The sequence below is a fragment of the Rutidosis leptorrhynchoides genome, chromosome 5, assembly GCF_046630445.1.
Source record: "Rutidosis leptorrhynchoides isolate AG116_Rl617_1_P2 chromosome 5, CSIRO_AGI_Rlap_v1, whole genome shotgun sequence".
NCBI classification, from domain to species: Eukaryota; Viridiplantae; Streptophyta; class Magnoliopsida; order Asterales; family Asteraceae; genus Rutidosis; species Rutidosis leptorrhynchoides.
The window spans coordinates 242,741,246-242,757,043 of NC_092337.1; positions in this window are offsets into that span (position 1 = coordinate 242,741,246).

Genomic DNA, 15,798 nt, shown 5'->3' on the forward strand with positions numbered 1-15,798 from the left:
GAAGCATGTATCAAGTAGCCAAGTATGAACCTGAGAAACATATAGAAAACTGTCAACAAAAAACGTTGGTGAAATCATAGGTGTATTTGTAAACGTTGTTTTTGAACTACAAGATTTAGTATTTCCATAAAGTTGATTATCCAAATCGTTTGCATTCCAAAAGTGTTGTTATTCGCGAGGACCCAATTATCAAGGCTTAATGTTTCTTTTACCCCATACACACAGTGTTAGAACCTACACTGTTTCTCAAAAATATATTTCATCCGCATAACGGTAGCGAACCGTCAGAATGAGGGTTTGTCAAACCCGTATGGCCACACAACATAAGTTCTCACTTACACCCTGCAAGTGTAACTAATGATAATCGAATTGAGGATTTTTGTTCTAACTTGCACGTGGAATGTTTATTTTCGTACTAGTGTTAAAAGTATAAAAGTAAGTAGTACAAAATGTAAACAAAGTATATGCTTCTCAACCCACGATTTAAAAGAATAAAAGTTGTTGAAAAGGTGGGACTATGATCTCACCTCGAGTGCACGAGTATAAAGGTACTTCACAAAATTAACGTGTGCATGAAAGTTGTTTAGCCTTGACCTAAACAAGTAAGTTGTATCAATACCGGGTAAGACACAAGGTCGGTCGAAATGTGTTCAATTAGTACTATGGCTCGTTACAACTCGAATATATAGCATGTGAATCACGTTGTCAAGTTTCATGCAAGATATAAGTATAAAAGCACGTTAGAACGATTGCATAAGTGTTTGGTTAAGTTTGACTAAAAGTCAAACTTTGGTCAAAGTCAACGAAAAAGTCAACACATTCGGGTCGGGTCTCGGACAATTTTTCTAAGCTTTATAATCATATATAAGCATGTTGGCCAAGTTTCATGTTAATTCGACATGTATAGCATAGCGGGAATTAAACGAAAAACGGCAATTTTGGACAGCCTACTTCTGATGCGCCGCATCCCTTAGTGATGTGCCGCATCAGTCCACTGATGCGCCACATCCAATAGTGATGCGCCGCATCGCTACCTGAATCCAATGGAAAAGATGAAAATTTGGCAAGTCTCGAACCAAACTTCTTTTAAACACAATTTATGAACCGAAGACACTAAAAACGCATATCATATATCGTTGGAAAGGTATTTTAACGAGGAATACAACTAGATACATATCATTAATCAGATCTAACATTTACAATAACCGAATTCTCGTCAAGTGATCATTAAAGGTTCATTATCAAGGTTTCAAGTTCACAAAATGCATAAGATTATTCGGGAACTTAATACACACATATAATACGCCGTTTTGTAGGTAATTATGCATACAATACAACTAAACACTTACCTATAACATTTCATAGCACTCAATATATAAAAATCCATTTTAAAGTTCATCAAACCCTAACCAAGAATCATGAATTCAACAATTTTGTAAATGAAGTTTTTCTAAATCAACCTACATACCAAAATAAAGCTAATGATGCTAGTAACACATTTAATACATGAACTTTATCATTTAAACAACATTTAATCAACTAAAATTAAGGATTAAACTAACCCATTTCAAGTTTTCATGCTAGTTACTCAAAACAACAAAATCGAGCGAACAATTCACATATTCATGTTATAAACGAGTAATAGACACTAACTAACACTATTTCAAGTCTAAAGGTCAAATTTATGAAAATTAGAGATTTTGAAAAGTTTACCTCAAGCTATGAAATTGGTACCAAATTGAAGAGGATGATGCAAGGATCTCAAATATGTAATTTGTTTTGATGTTTGATTACTAGATTGAATTTAGATGATGAATTTGTGTAAATGGAGAAAATGGTATAAGAATGGAAGAAAGAAATGAAAGAAAAGAGAAAAGAAAAATAAAATGAAAGTGAATGGTGGGGAAGGGAGGTGGTGACTAGTTCACTAGTTACCACTTTGGTCCATTGACGAATTTAGTCACTCGAGTTTAAAAGCGGGTGCGGGAATTAACCGAACGAATTATTTTAAAATGCTAGAGTAAATGAGAGATGTTAAAATCAAATAACGAAAATATTAAAATGCTAAACATCGAAGGATACGAATATAGATGAGGGATGTTACATTACCTGCACCTTAAAATAATTTAACAGAAAAATGCGGGATGTTACATTACCTGCACCTTAAAAGAAATTTCGCCTCGAAATTTGGTTGGAAGTAGTAGTTATTGATTCTTCCTTGAGACCTTGCGTTACCAATTCTATGAACAAGCGAAAGCACTTCCTTTGGCATTCCAACGGACTTGACCATCGGGATTTTACGTTGTTTTAGGGTTTGGTTTCATGATTCTTAATTTCAACCGATTCTCCTAGGAGGTGAAATTTGTCATCGATAGTGAGCTCGTCGAAAAGGATAACAAGTTCTTGTTTCGCAAGACACTTCTTAAAGTTCATGAAACGACCCGTCCATATTACTATAAACGTAGTACGTTCTCATTGGTCCCATAGCGAGGTATTTGACCTCTATATGATACATTTTAGAAAATATTGCATTCGTTTCATAAAAAGCACATCATTATTATACATAATGCATGTTTTAAACAAGTGGGCGATTATTTAAGAAATAATCCCCAAAATACATCGGTTTCCAAATACTACACACGTGACGTAACAGTCAAATATAATACATGACAAAGGTTTTATTGAATGCAACACTTTATTTAAATAAAAGTATGAGACTCCATGCACAGCTTGCTCAGATAATGCAACAGCGGAAGACTTTCATAAGGACCTGAGAATAAACATGCGTAAACAGTCAACACAAAGGTTGGTGAGATATATAGGTTTATCATCGATATAAATATAGACCACAAGATTTCATAGTTATAAATATATGTACACTCGCAAGTGTATAAAAGTATTCTATAAGTTGTTGAGCGCTTTGGTAACCATACTTAACCATTAATGTGGCATATTCCCTTTATTATGAAATCTCCCTACACTGTACCAAGTGTAGTAAAAATGAAGTACTATGCAACCGTTTACGATACTAGAGCGACTAGCCCGGTTGGGGTGGTTAAACCCGATAGATCTATCAATAGGATTCGCGTATACATGTTCTTATAACATGTAAATATTAGTTACCAAGCTATTAGGGAAGATATGCAAAGTGGTATAACTCAACGTAGAATATATTTTAAGTACTTGTGTCTATGGCGTAAAACATAAAATGCATGTATTCTCATCCCAAAAATATTAGTAGAGTTTAAAAATGGGACTATACTCACAGTAGTAAAAAGCATATTAATAATAAGTTTTCAACTTATTAAAAATATGACCGTCGTCCTTGGATTCACGAACCTATAACAATAATAACGATTCAGATAATAATACGACACATGAATAAAATAAAGCAAGTTCATAGAATACTTAAATAATAATTTTTAACATTTTATGTAAGTAGTCCATTGTTAGTAGTCCTTTGTTAGTAGTCCAAAATGTTCCGAAAAATCCAATAGTCCAATAATCGGTATATATATATATATATATATATATATATATATATATATATATATATATATATATATATATATATATATATATATATATATATATATATATATATATATATATATATAAAATCTTAGAATTACCCCACAACGTATTGTATACGTATTGTCTTTGCATCAACCCAGAGATGTATTGTATACGTATTGTCTTAGAATTAACTAAGACGTATTGTGTATGTATTGTCTTAGGATTTATCAAAACATATTGTATACTTATTGTGTTAGGACGTACCAAGAATATTATTATACATATATACAATCACAGAATTAACCAAGATTATAATATTTTGTTATACTAATGATAACATGTCCAAATATATATAGGATATAGGAAAAGTTAACAAGGATATGGTAAATATAGTTTTTATAATATAAATTTCGTCCGTACAACGTTAATTTTAGCATATTTTGTTTTGCTCGCCAAATATTCATTACAACTCCGTTTAAAGTGAATCAAATTGCTATGGATTCATTAAGAAGTAAATTTTATAAAACCAATTCGAAAATTTCATCCCAAGTAGTAATTTTTAGAGCTTTACCCTCTTTTTTTGTCGGTGGATAGATTTGGAAAAATCCCGGCATCCACCCAATATATGATTTTTGATAAAATACTTCCACTTTGTTTAAAATCATGAAAGAAATACTGGAAGTCTTATTTACATATATTAACATATTTTCAAAGTCTTAGCCTCGAAATCAAAGTCTAAGATAGGTTTTTAATTCCCAACCCAAAACAGCCCGCTTTTTACCGAATGGAGATTAAAAGATATATGTTAAGTTTCAAGGTGTTCTTCATATGTACAAGTTATAAGTTCTTATATTAACTTTATATAACATCATAATACATATAAATAAGTGCTATTAGAGTTAAGTTAGAAAGATTAGATTAGTTTTTCAAACAAGGTTGGTGTTCACCAAAACAAGTTTTAGTTTTTAAAAGTTTTATAAGTATAATAAGATAGCAACTATACAAGGAATTGAACAAGGATTTTGAGAAGTATTTTACCTTGATTATGAAGAGGAAAGTTTCTAAGATTAAAGTATGATATGAGAGCATTCAAGTTTGTGTTTTTAGTTTAAGAAAATGTGGAGTAAAAATGAGTTAAAATGGTCCTTATTTATAAGCTTATAATTTTGGCTTTTAGTGAAAATATCTAAGATAAGTTAAATTGTATTAAGTCATGCATGACATATTAAATTGATTAGGTCATGAATGACATATTATACAAATAATTGCAAATTTCTATTAGTATATACCAATAGTAAATACTTCTAGAAGCTGTGTATAATACGGGTAAAAATACCGTATGAATGCGAGTAGAATTCTTTGAGAAAATTGAACGGAAATATGAGTATAGCTATCCTTTATATGTATTTGTATATTATAAAGTGTATTCAATACTTGTAAGGATGTATTTACACTCGTAATACATTATATGTAAATACATTTTAACATAAGTTAATTACGTCGTTTAAATAGTAATATATATATTGTTTGAAAACTCTTTAAATTAGTAGTATGAAAATTTATATATAATAATTTGTTAATATACATAACGAGATATTTAATTATCATATTTTCAAGTTAAATATATATAAATCCATATATATACACAATAATTAAACAATTAAACAATTAAATCAAGTTATGACGTTCGTGAATCGTCGGAATAAAAGGGTAACCAAAATCTTGTGTAAAACTCTTTTCAGAGGTTCAAGATTTATTAAAATTCATTGCTTATCAAGTCAGAATTATATAAAGATTAAGTTTAAATTTGGTCGGAAATTTTCGGGTCGTCACAGTACCTACCCGTTAAAGAAATTTCTTCCCGAAATTTGATCGTGGTCGTTATGGCTAACAATAAGAATGTTATTATGACGAATATAAGTTCTTTCATAGGGTTTTATCATTATTGAGCAATATTGATAAAATAATTCGATTACTCGAAACGTATGAGTGAAGCTATCGTAAAAGAGTGAAATGAGAAAATAGGGATTCGTCTTATCTTTTGACGTCATCACGGTTGATCTCCGGATTAAAGAAAATCTTTGTAATCTATAAAAGATTTGATTCTTCGGCGATTAAGGAAATTATGAACCTCTTCGATTTAATGCAATAATCTGTCTCGATTTCTCTGTTGGATATTTTACTATAAATCAACCTCCTACGTTTCCTTATTTCCACATCTCCTATCTTTTATACTTTCTTCCTTTCTTCGTACTTCCAAAACATTCGTCAATATGCTCCATCTAGTTTTAATTCTTGATATATTCTTGACTATCACATCTGTCATTCTTCTTTTTCATCTTCCACCAGAGGAATCCGTTAATTTCTACTATGCTCTTGGGTTTATAGTGTTCTTAGTTTTCTCGTGTCTTTATATTGCTATACGCATCGATATACACGGTTTGTAATTTCTGCGTTGTCTTCGTGCTTATATTTCTTCTTATATTTTGGAGTTTCATGCTTCCATCTTCTTTTCCCGACTTCAAGTCAAGCGAATAATGGTCTAGAATTCATAGAGATGGAATTCGGAATGAACATAGCTAATGCTCTAAGAGAGAAATTGTAATAGCACAATTTGACTTGTGAATTTATCAGAATCCAAAGGAAAAGATAGAACTGTCAATATAATATGTTCTTGATATGTTTAGAGATTAGATTGAATGTAAGAGTCATGTAACATGGCACATGATGATGTTATGGTCTGTGAATCATAACGTTCCATTTAGAAACTCAGCATGACTTACTGTAATATAATCACGTTGATCAAGTGTCATTATATTATACTAACTCATGCTTCAGTTCCCAACATTACTTCAAAAACATTCATACTTTACACTCAGAGGTTTTAGATATTTAGAAACTAAAACAGTTTTCTTTATGATGTGATACAGATAACGCGAAGGAATAAATGATTTCAGATAAGAATGGTTATGAAAATATCTTCAGAAATATGAAGGATATTTATAATGGAAGATACGATGATATCTTAGAATATTTAAGATAAGAGGATGATGAAGAATATTGTCCGCAAGGTTTTTAGAGTAAGGAGCAAGGTATTTGCTAAGGATTTTAGCAGACACCGAATCATTTGGATTCTTTGAAGGTAGATTTCATCCTTGTGATTTGTCCACAGCCTCCTTCAGGGTTTGCTCAATCCGTTTTCCAGTTCCAAACCTTCTCTTTTTCTGTGCTTTGCTAACACAATATTCTTTATCATCAAATTTTGACGGTTACGGTTTTCTACAGTTTCTGCTGCTTCATATAGCTTTTTCAAAACTTCATAGTACTGATTCGTAGGCTGAAGTGCTATTCTGGATTTCAGAATTATAATTCCAAGAAATAACGTTATATGTATATGCAGAAATGATTTGAGATTCAAGAATAATTATTGATGCTTCCTGGGGTTTGGTATGACAATTATTGTTACAAGATGTAGATGGGTACATGACAAAGTTTTATAGTGATCTTTCAAAGAGATTTAAGTCAAAGAGCAATAAAGTTGCTGGTAAGCTTACTACTAATGTGGTGGAATATAAAAGGTTCCCCAGTAACGATGGCGAAAATACAACGTATATATCAAGGTTATAATAAGGCTACTCCGGATGAAAAGTCGAAGTTATCTTTTTGCAGCTATGATAAAATTCGCTAATTTGAAAAGGGATTGTAAAGTTATTTTGGGTAATAATAATGCTAAAGGATCTGACACGGATACGTGTTGAACCTTTGTTTAGGTTCAAGTGTCCTCCGAATACATATCTATATGCATATATTCTTTGTATGTATCGTGTGATTGGTTCATTCTCTCGATTGTTCTTTAGTTGAGATGTTTTCAAGAATTTTGAAGGGTTTAGACGCAGGTTGTCATCGTCAATATCCGTATAATGAATTCGTCGTGAATCTTGAATGATACGAATATCTTTATGAGTTCTGTGAATGAAAGTGATGTCCTAGTATAGTTTGAATTTAAAGCATGATTTTGAAGGATGTTGGAATTTAAGATTGATGGCACTTCTTAAATCTTGACTTGAATTTTGATCTGTAAAAATCAGAATATGTAATTGAATTAGTATGGAAAGTGGTTGTCTTGAATTTTGTGAAATGATGTATATTGCTATGAAAGGAGAGAGCATAATTAATGATTGTCGAAACATCATTGAAAATGTACAGTGTAACATATTAATGTGAACTTAAGTATTTCTCGCGTTTTACCTACCCGTTAAAATAAAATTTCACAAGTAATATTTTGTACAAAAGAATTTTTATTACAGTCTTTATGAAAATATATGTATGTATATTTTCTTCAGATGTAATATGGATTTAATGAGTTAATATTATATTAATCTCATTTGGTTTACGGTTGGAACTAGAAATGAATAATCCCTAAACCTTTAGAGATTACATATTCGCCGCGGAATATTTCTTCAACGTAAATGAAATAATGAATTAATACTTCATCACTCATTATTGTTGGTATCCCTCAGTGCCTGCGGTGCGTATGATGTTGATGCTCGTAATGCGGCTTGCGATGTTGAGGCTTGTGATGTTGTTGGTACTGCTGGTGCTGGTGCTGGTAGTGGTTTGATGTGAGTATAGATGATGAGAATTCGTTTTGTTTTGTATTGTGAAAGAAGATGTTTAAAGTTTCTTGAATAAAAAGAGAGGTCAAGAGCTTTATAAAGGGAATGAAATGATGTAGGACGCACTTGCTAATGAAGTTTTGCTTTTCATTATAGTAAATAATTCACCATGCAAGATACAAAGTAAAGGTCAGATAGCCTCAATAATATTAGTAATATTATCCTAGTTGCGGCATATCCTGGAAAGGAGAGAGAAAATGGTGTTACGAACGGGTTCGCCGGTAAGTGCCTCAAGTTCTCCACCGAAAGGCGAATTAGATTCATGAAAGAGATCGCCTTTTTCTTGTCTAAATTGATTGATTCGTCCACGAACCCACCCCCAATTCATCCAAAAAAAAAGTGATGACTAATTGGTTGGTTCATTCCCGTTAAACTGCTCTCGGAGCTCAAATGAAATTCCATATCGGAATAGCTTTTAGAATCCGATGTACTCGAGCTTTGTGAAGGATCCGCCTTACACGATCATAGAAATGATTGTTGATATGAAAAAAAATATTTAGGACTTATTTTGATATTCTTAATACATAATTTACATATGTATATTTAATACCAAAATCCCATAAGTTACGAAGGAATTTGCGGAAGATGTCAAGCAGAGTCTACCGTGATAGATATGATAAGATATGAATATATCTATACACTATCTATGCAATAATTGCAGTAAAACGTGTCTAGATTAAAAATTGATAGGCAGGTAATTTCTGACAAAAATGATAAGCAAAATTTATAATATGCAGATACGGTCGAAGTCCAGACTCACTAATGCATCCTAACAATTACTGGTTAGACAGACTAATGCAAATTCTGGTTCGCTAAGACCAACGCTCTGATGCCAACTGAAATGACCCGTCCATATTACTATAAACACCATACGTTCTCATTGGTCCCATAGCGAGGTATTTGACCTCTATATGATACGTTTTAGAAAATATTGCATTCGTTTCATAAAAAGCACATCATTATTATACATAATGCATGTTTTAAACAAATGGGCGATTATTTAAGAAATAATCCCCAAAATACATCGGTTTCCAAATACTACACACATGACGTAACAGTCGAATATAATACATGACAAAGGTTTTATTGAATGCAACACTTTATTTAAATAAAAGTATGAGACTCCATGCACAGCTTGCTCAGATAATGCAACATCGGAAGACTTTCTTAAGGACCTGAGAATAAACATGCGTAAACAGTCAGCAAAAAGGTTGGTGAGATATATAGGTTTATCATCGATATAAATATAGACCACAAGATTTCATAGTTATAAATATATGTACACTCGCAAGTGTATAAAAGTATTCTATAAGTTGTTGAGCGATTCGGTAACCATACTTAACCATTAATGTGGCATATTCCCTTTATTATGAAATCTCCCTACACTGTACCAAGTGTAGTAAAAACGAAGTACTATGCAACCGTTTACGATACTAGAGCGACTAGCCCGGTTGGGGTTGTCAAACCTGATAGATCTATCAATTGGATTCGCGTATACATGTTCTTATAACATGTAAATATTAGTTACCAAGCTATTAGGGAACATATGCAAAGTGGTACAACTCAACGTAGAATATATTTTATGTACTTGTGTCTATGGCGTATGTAACGACCCGCACTTTTTTCGATCATACTATACTTATAAGATTAATATTTACATAAATTAAACCTTGCCAACATGATAAGCAATCCAAATTGTCGAGACTGATATTTCCGAAAAGAGTTTTACACAACGTTTGACCGTCTAGTTTGACCGATGATATCACGAACTATACAATATATGATAATTATAAGTTTGTGTATATAAATGTATATATACATATTTAACATGATTAATAAATGTTTTAATATCTCATTTTGTATTAATAACAACAAGTTATATGTGTATTTTGAAACTACTAACTTAAGTTTTCAAAACGATAACTATACGTAACGTTATTTGACATAAATACTTAAGACATATAATGTTTATACATATATTGTATAAGTAATGTATTTAATCACTTTTAAAGACTTAAATACATAAAACCATATAAGTGTATTCACAAAAGATAGCTATATTTGAATCCTCATTCCATTTTTCACAAAATTTCTATACGTATACCTAGAGTATTTGTACTCGTATCATACCAAGCTCCTATACGTATTTACTAATAGTAAATACACATCAAAATCACCACCTAACCAGCCATTATTCATGCCATGAGGGCTAGGTAATTACTTTTGGAAGCTTATTGACTAATTACATAAGATAACAAACTAAATTTTGTCCATGTCTACCTTAAGAACACGTTTTTAAGGAGCCTCATGTATCATCACTTTGATTCAACTTTCTCTTCCATTTTTCTAGCAAAACACACACTCTTCCATAACCCTTAAACCCCTTAATCATCTCAGCTCACATCTATGAAGATCTAGCTTCAAAAACCATACTAAAACACCATAAGAAAACCATACAAAAACACTTCAAGAAAACCCTCCAAGAACACCAACTTACTTCCAATCTTTCATCCACTTCTATCACCCTTTTTAATTCTAGCTTCTTACTTCTCTTTTACAGCAACTTCATCCAAGGAACTTGAGGTAGAATATATGTTCATAACCTTATTCGATTCATATATATATAGCTATCATATTTTGTGGTATACAAGTTTAACAACAAGAACATAGTTTGAATGTTTTCAAACTTGTTTGCAAACTAAATAGATCCTTCTAACTTAACTTCTAAAATACTTCAAGACCTGTAATATAACTTATGTATATGCTAATTTAACAAGGTAAAACTTGGTTTTTCAAAGTATAAGTATTTTTAGAAAAATGGTCATTAAATGATTTTGTTGTAACGAAAATGATTAACTTCATAAGTTTCATTAAAGTTTGACCTATGCCGTGTGATTTTGAATACAAACTAAGGTATTTACAGTTCATAGTCTTAAAGAGGGACTCGATCCAAGGAGATGGCAAGTTGAATCAACGAAAACGGACTTGTAACGAAGAAACTATGACCGAAACAAAATTGGTTATCCAAGGCTTAAATGACTTCGGGATTCATTGGAAAAATTTACATAAAATCACATACTTCTAAGATAACATGATATTTTATATATATGTACTTATAATTCAATTTTATATGGTTCAGGATCACCCGTAAACAACACGAGAAGATTAATCATAAGATCCCATGATTGTACGCAACACGTCATTTGACAACACCGGTACCATGGGTCAAGATTAATCTCGACCAATACATATACGATGGGGTTTTATTTATTTTGTTGGGGGTTTTATTTATTTCATTGCGGGTATATTAAACATCTAAAAATGAACCATTAAAATTGAATTACTAACATCGGACTGCTAACTACGGACTAAGGAATTATTCAAAGTATTAAAAGTATAACAAGTATATATTTATAACGTTTGTTTAAAAATGAAAACATATTGATATATTATATATGGATAGGTTCGTGATATCAACCGGAAGACCAAGTCAAATTATTTATATCATCAAGACAAGAGTGAGTATATAGTCCCACTTTTAAACTCTAAATATTTCGGGATGAGAATACATGTATTTTATGTTTTACGATATGGACACAAGTAACTGAAAAATATGTTCTACGTTGAGTTGTACCACTGGCATACTTCCCTGTAGCTTGGTAACTAATATTTACAGCGGTATTGTAAACGCGAATCCTGTTGATAGATCTATCGGGCCTGACAACCCCAACCGGACTGGACGACCAGTATTCAACGGTTGCACAGTACTTCGTTTTGTGACTACACTTGGTACGGTGTAGTAAGATTTCATATTAAAGGGAATATGCGACGTGAAAATGTTAAGTATGGTTACCGAGTGCTCAACCACTTAGAATACTTTTATGAAACTGTTTATATACGAAATCTTGTGGTCTATATATATATTGCTGCCGGCATTAAACCTATATCTCACCAACTTTATGTTGACCTTTTTAAACATGTCTATTCTCAGGTGATTTCTAAAGCTTCCGCTGCATCATGTTGGATCTAACCAGGATCTTGCGTACGCATGTTTGTGTCAAAAATAAAACTGCATATCCAAGATGTTGTACTGTAAAATATGCTAGAAACCGTGTTGTTGTCATCATTTGTAAAGTTTGTAAGTCGAAGATTATCGCTAAACGTTAATCTTCTTTTTATTGTCTTAAGTTTGTAACAAAAATAATGGTTATGGTTTGTAATGTATAATATATGCAGTTTTCTTTCAAAAATGTCTCATATAGAGGTCAATACCTCGCAATGAAATCATACGTTATCTAACGCGTTCTTATGGTTAAGGACGGGTTATGACATGTGGTATCAGAGCGTTGGTCTTAGCGAACCAGGTTTGCATTAGTGTGTCTAACCAAGAAGTCGTTAGGATACATTAGTAAAGTCTGGACTTTGACCGGGTCTGATTTTAAAAACCATTGCTTATCACTGTTGGTTAAAAATTTATATGTAAATATTATGTAAGTACTAATGGGTTAGTTGTTATGTGATAGATGTCGGGCTCGAAACTTATTATCACATTCAGCGACTCCGAATCAGAATCTTCAGATTGTGTTTCAGTCATTAACATATCCGATGACGAAAATGGTATTTTTGGGGAAGACTCACAATTTCCAGATGAACCAACTATAGAAATATCGGAAAGTGAACCCGAAGAGGAAAGTGAACCCGAGGAGGAAAGTGAACCCGAAGAGGAAAGTGAACCCGAAGAAGAAAGTGAACCCGAGGAAGAAATACTAGAAATTACGAAAGAAAAATTCGATCAAGGAAAGAAACGAAAAGCGAATGAATTAGAAAATTCAAATCCCGAACTTAGTGAGAATGACGTAGCACCAATTCCACTCAACACTACCACCCCTATTCCCGCTATTCCTATTAGTGCTATCCCCGCATCTAGTTCTTCGGCTCCTCAGCCAAAACGTAGGGTGACAGCTAGGATTCGCGTTGGGGGATTCCCTGGACATAAATGTTTTGGGAAATAGACCAAATGATGCGCTACCGTATTAAACCATGGAATCACATAATGTTTTGTATAATATTATTAGTGTGGTTTGTTTAAAGTTTGATGTAAGCATATGTAAAATAGCGAAGTATGAAATGCAATAATTTTCCATGGTTAAGTATTATTTAGATTGTAGTAATTGATTCTGTACTAAGCTATTAAGTATGAACATTAACGGGTAGGTACTACCCAAGATATAATTATAAAACGCTAATAAGAAGAAAAGGCTTTTATAATAATACCTGGTTCATATTATTAACAAGCTATAAATGTACTATAAATACACACTACATCTATAATAATCCATGTGAATAATTATTTTCTTTCATTAGGAGATGGCGCGATTGAACCGAATGACGGAACAAGAAGTCGAGAACTTCATCAACCAGCGAGTCAACGATAGAATGCTATGGGTCGAAGCTGCAAGAGCTACTGCAGTTAATCCAAATCCTCGTGTAGGATGCTCCTACAAGACGTTTCAAGCTTGCAAACCTTCATCATTCAGTGGAACGGAAGGACCTATCGGTTTAACCCGATGGATAGAAAAGATGGAGACGGTGTTCAAAATCAGCGGTTGTGATGGAAAAGACATGACCAAGTATGCATCGTGCACTTTACAAGATAGTGCACTCACATGGTGGAAGAATTATGTGAAGGCGGTAGGAGGAGATGTAGCTTATGATACTCCATGGGAAGAATTCAAAGCAATGATAATCACCGAGTATTGTCCAAGGAATGAGATTATTAAGTTAGAAGATGAGTTACGAAGTTTGAAGGTGGTTGGTACTGAAATCACCAACTACAATCAGCGATTCATGGAATTGGTTTTACTATGTCCTGAATTGGTTCCAACCGAAGCACGGAAGATTGAAATGTACAAAGGTGGTTTGCCCAAAAAGGTCAAGGCAAACGTTACGGCGTCGAAACCTAAGACAATTCATGAAGCTATAACCATGGCGAACGAGCTAATGGATCAGGTCATTTTGGACAAGAAAGCATTCAATACTGAGGTGAAGGTATTGGGGAACAAGAAAAAGTGGAATGGAGGTTATGATCGAGGTAACCAACAACAACCTTATAAGAAACAAGAAACCACGAAAGGTGCGGGTAGCGGTTCAGGTTTTGGTTACAAAGGACAAAGTCCTTTATGCAACCGTTGTCACAAACATCACTTTGGTTACTGTAGTGTGTTGTGCACCAAATGCAATCGACAGGGACATCTTGCTGAAGATTGTAAGGCTCTCGTTACAAATGCAAATGGTAACAAGACTCCTGCCACCAACGCAAATAGAACTGCTTTGGCTAACATTACTTGTTTTGGGTGTGGAAAACAAGGTCATTATAAGAGCCAGTGCCCGAATCAGAATGGCGGACCTGCACGTGGAAGAGCGTTTGTTATTAATGCTAGAGAGGCACGAGAAGACCCGGAGCTTGTTACGGGTACGTTTACCATTAATAACTTATCAGCATCTATTTTATTTGATACTGGCGCCGATAGAAGTTACGTGTGTATAAATTTTTACACTAAATTGAATTGTTCATCAGTACCTCTAGATGCTAAGTACTTGATTGAGTTAGCTAATTGTAAACTAATTAAAGCCGATAAAATTTGTCGTGGTTGTGAAATAAATCTAGCCGGAGAAATGTTTAAAATCGACTTAATACCCGTAGAATTAGGAGGTTTTGATGTAATAGTCGGCATGGACTGGATGTCCAAAATAGGAGCGGAAGTTGTTTGTGCCAAGAAGGCAATTCGTATTCCTGGTAAGGATAAAATACCGGTGATGATTTATGGAGAGAAGGGTAATTCAAAACTAAAACTCATTAGCTGTTTGAAAGCCAAGAAGTGTTTAGAAAAGGGATGTTACGCTATTTTAGCACATGTTAATAAAGTCGAAAAGAAAGAAAAGTGTATCAACGACGTGCCTGTGGCAAGAGATTTTCCTGAAGTTTTTCCGGAAGAATTACCGGGATTACCTCCATTTAGATCGGTAGAATTTCAAATAGATTTAGTACCAGGAGCTGCACCAGTGGCTCGTGCTCCATATAGACTTGCACCGTCCGAGTTAAAAGAACTTCAAAGTCAGTTAAAAGAATTACTGGACCGTGGATTCATACGACCGAGTACTTCACCGTGGGGAGCTCCAATTTTGTTTGTTAAGAAGAAAGATGGATCTTTTAGGATGTGTATAGACTATCGTGAATTAAATAAGTTAACTATCAAGAATCGGTATCCACTACCGAGAATTGATGACTTATTTGATCAATTGCAAGGATCATGTGTGTATTCGAAAATCGACTTAAGATCGGGCTATCATCAACTACGCGTCAAAGAAGAGGACATTCCGAAAACTGCTTTTCGGACACGTTATGGTCATTACGAATTTTTGGTTATGCCGTTTGGATTGACGAATGCGCCAGCTGTATTCATGGACCTCATGAATCGAGTTTGTAGTCCGTATTTAGATAAGTTTGTTATCGTTTTCATTGATGATATTCTTATCTATTCCAAGAGTGAGCAAGAGCATGAAGAGCATTTAAGGTTGATACTAGAGTTGTTGAGAAAAGAACAAC